Genomic DNA, 4,824 nt, shown 5'->3' on the forward strand with positions numbered 1-4,824 from the left:
CCCGGGGACCGCTCCTGCTGGCGGCCGCAGCGCTGCGCCCTCGGGTGGTTTTCGGCCCAGCAGCTCCAGACCTTCTCGGGGATGGAGCGAGGGTGGCGCCGGGCGTGGGATGACGAACGACGCGGAGACGTGAGGGTGGAGGGCACCGCCAATTTGGGGCTGCAGTGTCTCGTTCTCAGAGGCTGCAGGGCATGCGGGATCGGCGATTTGTTAGTGCCAGCCGCAAGAGGCAGTCGTTAAACGAGTTACTGCTTGGCCCGTGGGCGCCGCCGGGAACGAGCACCCCGGTAGTGGTCTAGTTAAAAGTCTACGGAAAGAACTTACATCATCCAGGAGGTAGGCATTATGAGAATGTTTTGGTTTAGAATTTTCTAGTAAGGGACAATAAACGAATTGTGAGCTCCTCCTGCACCCTTTGGAGCCAGTGCTAATCGCCCAGTTATGCAAGTCACTTGGGCTCGGGAAATAGGATCTGCTAAATAATTTGCTCTCCGCGTGTGCAGTATGGGAATCTTAAGACAAATAACCGCATTTCAGGGTCTGTAGTTGTGAATGTCAAACTGTCATTGCTGGCAATGCCGATTTCAGTTATTGCAGAATCTGAGAGAATTGAGATTTCCCTCTTCTGGATCCCCCAATAGGTTTAGGATTAGAAGAGGTACTTCTGAGGGGGTGGTGCAGAGTTGTTAGAACTGGGGCTCCCTTAACAGATTAGGTCAGAGACTGTCTAGTGTTGGCTGTGAATGATGAATGCTATGGAACCCTTCCTGGTTCAGGAGGGGTTGGCCCTGTGTTTAGGCCAAAGAAAATTCTGGCAGCTTTATAATCTGATCCTGAACTGGAAGAGTTGGCATGACTTGGCATATGTAGGAGGGTGAATAAAATTTGAAAAGAATTAGAAATTGGGGAGAAAAGAAATGCCTTTCAAGTTTAGGTCAAGCTCTCTTGAAATTTACAAGTCAGAGGTAGATTTATGAATTTGAATCCAGCCGGAAAACTTAATCCATCAGATCTTTTTTTTTTTAAGAATTATTTTATTTATCTTTATTTATTTTAATTTGACCAGAGAGGGACAGAATAAGAGAGTGAGAGAGAGAGAGAGAGAGAAAAGCTGCCAGGTCTGGACATGAACCACCATCAGCCATGTGGCAGTCCAGTGCCCTTAACCACCTGGCCACCTGCCGGCCCCAATCGGTCAGATATTTTATCCTAGAGCTAACAACCTGTAGGCCTAGGGAGCTTAGGTTGTTCATTCAAACTGAACAAATAAGAAACTCTAATAACAAACTTGTGTTCTGCTGCTGTCAGTGTCAGTTTCTCAAGCCGAATGGTTCTTTGAGGAGAGGATTTGGAACAGATAGTGATAGTTTGAATGAAGGCTCTTTTGGTGACTGGCTGGGCCTATTCAGCCAAGTCATTGTACACCCTTCCTTCCCTTCTCTTTACTCATCTGTACACTGAAGATAAAGCCCTTGAATTAGGTAACATGAGCGAAGCAGTTTGGAGAGAACTGAAAAGACTTAGTTATGCTAGGGTGAAATGCGAATGTGAAGATCTCCTCATAACACGTTGCCGTGTGACGAGACTCGTTAAACGCATTATGTTCTAAACAAGCTGAGGCAGATACACAAGAACACCGAAATGGGAATCGTTCAGATTGCTTGCTACAGGCCTCAAGTCCAGCACGAAATCAGATCTATGCTCAGGTTCTCCTAAACCTGACACAGTCAGCTCTTTGGCAAAAGTTGACTGTGCTGCAGGTTTTATGAAAGTAAACCTTTGAGGGCCTTCTGTATATTAATAGTGTGCTCCTAGAGATAGAGCGGTGATGGGACCTGGCCCCAGAATTGTGATTTTAATTCATTTCACGTGTTGAAATTGGCACACTTCCAAAGCTTTTTAAGTGATGCTTTTCCATCTTTCTACAGTAGCTGTGTACATGCATTTTTGGTTCAACTGTTTGCTTATGGCACGAAGTAGTTTTGGTGCTCTGTTGGGTCTGTTTTGTGAAACATTTGTTAATGCCGATATGACTAGCTGGTAGCTAAGGTACAAGTTATCTTGTATGGGGTGAGGCAGAAAAGTATGACATGAATTTTTGGTAATAGAAAACAACCTAGAGTTACACGTTTTGGTGGTGGCCAGTATTCTCCATAGTACCATGAAATTTACTGAATCATACTTTAATAATGCATTCTTTCAATAAACATACTAAGCTGCTACTTACCAAACCTGAGGATAAACAGATGATGTTTCCTGGGGAAATTTGTATGGTGTAGTAAGGGGGAGAGGGACAAAGAAAGGAAATACTGTGAGATGGCATTAGAAAAGCAGAATGTCAGCTGTCTCTCAGAGGAAGAGGCGTTCGCCAGGCAGCTGGTGCCTTCTGCAGCAATATAAAGCTGAGGGATTACAGGTGGTTTGGTAGAGTTGGAACCAAGCAGAGCTGCATTAGCGATAAGGTTGGAGATCAGTGCTATGAACTTCCACCAGCAGGTGATAGGGAACCTGTAAGTGGTTTTATGCAGGAGAATTATGTTAGATTTTTACGTTAAAGGGTATTTTCATCTAAATCAGTAATTTGAGTGATCCCTACGTATCTCACACATAAGCAATCCAAATGTCTGGACAACAGCCCTGCACAGAAACTAGACTTGAAAAATGTTGTATTGAAGCTCCCAGAAACTTTAGGAAAGCAGAAGGAAGTATTCATATGATAAACCTTGGATGAGTATCTTCTATTTTAAGGACGGGGGCTTGGGGTGGTGTGGACATAGGGATACAAAGATAGGTAAAATACAGCCCTATTCTCAAGCCATCAGCAGCTGAGTAGGAGAAACAATTATAATGCAATGTAGCATCAGGGTCCTAAAGGCTTAAAAATGTCCGACTTCAGTAATGTAGGAGCCTGAGGCGGGAGAAGACATAAACTGTCTTTCAAATGAAAAAATAAGTTCTTAAATAGAAATTAAACTACAACTGGTTAAGCAGGACAGTCTTAACTAAATATTGAGTTGTCAGAAAAGTCATGACACATTTTTGCATATAAAAACATCAGAAAATATGTCATACGACCGAACATTTGCAGTTCTTATCTACTACCTGTGCTTCACACATTTCCCTCCCTCATATTCTCTTGAGTCAGATATTTGGTTTGACCTTACTTTTTACTTAAGTGCCCTTGTGCCTTAGTAGTTTCACTTATGAGTCTACCTTATAGGATTGTGATTAAGTTCTTAAATAGAAATTAAACTACAACTGGTTAAGCAGGACAGTCTTAACTAAATATTGAGTTGTCAGAAAAGTCATGACACATTTTTGCATATAAAAACATCGGAAAATATGTCATGACTTTGCCAACGACCGAACATTTGCAGTTCTTATCTACTACCTGTGCTTCACACATTTCCCTCCCTCATATTCTCTTGAGTCAGATATTTGGTTTGACCTTACTTTTTACTTAAGTGCCCTTGTGCCTTAGTAGTTTCACTTATGAGTCTACCTTATAGGATTGTGATGTTTAGATAAATACATTCATATCCAGAGGTGCCTGGAAAAATAGCTTGCATTGTTGAACACTTAATATTTCTATTTGATATAAAAATGTTGTCATTAAATAAGAACTGACATAAATACAGGGTGATGACTGATGACTCCCTAAGGCTGCTCTGCTGTCTTTGATCGCAATCCTGGAGTTTATCCCCATGTACATATCTCACGAGAGCATCTGTAAACCCAGTGAGTGTGCACTGAATTCCTATTTCCACACTTACCCTAATCCAATTTTTTTAAGTTTATTTTATTCATGATAGAGAGTACATGCATGTACACATGAGAGAGACAAAGAGACCCTCCACAGGGTTTGGTCATGCTGCAGTCCCCTTCTCTCAGCCCTCCAGCTTGTTAGAATCTTGGGCATATGTGCATGCTCAGCAGGTTTCAGGTTGATTAGATTGGGGATCCAAACCGTAGGTCAGCTATATGGCTTCCAGTCCTGTAGTCCAGTGTGCTACCAATTATGGCAGTGATAATGTGCCTGCCCTGTAAGACTGGAAACCATACAGTCATAAAGATAGCCATGTGTGGGTTTGGGTCCCCGGATTGGCCTCAAAACCTACTGAGCACCCAGTAAAGATCCTAAGGAGCTAAAGGGTGGGGAAAAAGGCATTGAGGCATGATGAGACCATGTTGAGGGTGCTTTTTCTGTGTCTCTGTCTCTTTCTTGAGCACACGTTTTCTATTACAAAAAAAAAAAAAAGAAAGAAAGAAAGAAAAAGATCTGTTTAGTGCTAAAGACAGGTTTTTTTTTTTTCTTTCTTTTTTTAAAAAGATGTTTGCCATAGGGCACATGTACACGCTGGAGAGAGAAACGGGACAAGTGTGAAACACCTCTCCTCCCATCCCAGTAGCCATGCCACAATCCCTTCTTCTCTGTTCTCTCTGGATTTGGAGCACATCAACACACGCGCCCAGTGTGTTTTTCAAGCCACTGGGTCCAGGACTCAAACTGTGGAGTCAGTTGTGTGGGATCTAGCACCTTAACACGCCTACCTGCTGATCCCAAAGACAGATTTTTACACAAGAGAATAAATGCCTCCCTTTTGTACACTTGTTCTCTGCATTTCATCAGTCAAACTTCTGAAATATTTGTCTGTCTTTCATTATCCTCGTTTTTACTGGCTAAGTCAGCAAATCAGTTCACACTATTAATAGTCCAATTTGCTATTATATCTTTATTGAAGATTTTTTTCCATGTTAGAAAAGTAATGTGGGGACCAGCAGTTAGCGTAATGGCTATGTTGCTGGACTCCCATGTAGTCGACC

Source organism: Tupaia chinensis, unplaced genomic scaffold (assembly GCF_000334495.1).
Source record: "Tupaia chinensis unplaced genomic scaffold, TupChi_1.0 Scaffold000263_1, whole genome shotgun sequence".
Lineage (NCBI taxonomy): Eukaryota > Metazoa > Chordata > Mammalia > Scandentia > Tupaiidae > Tupaia > Tupaia belangeri.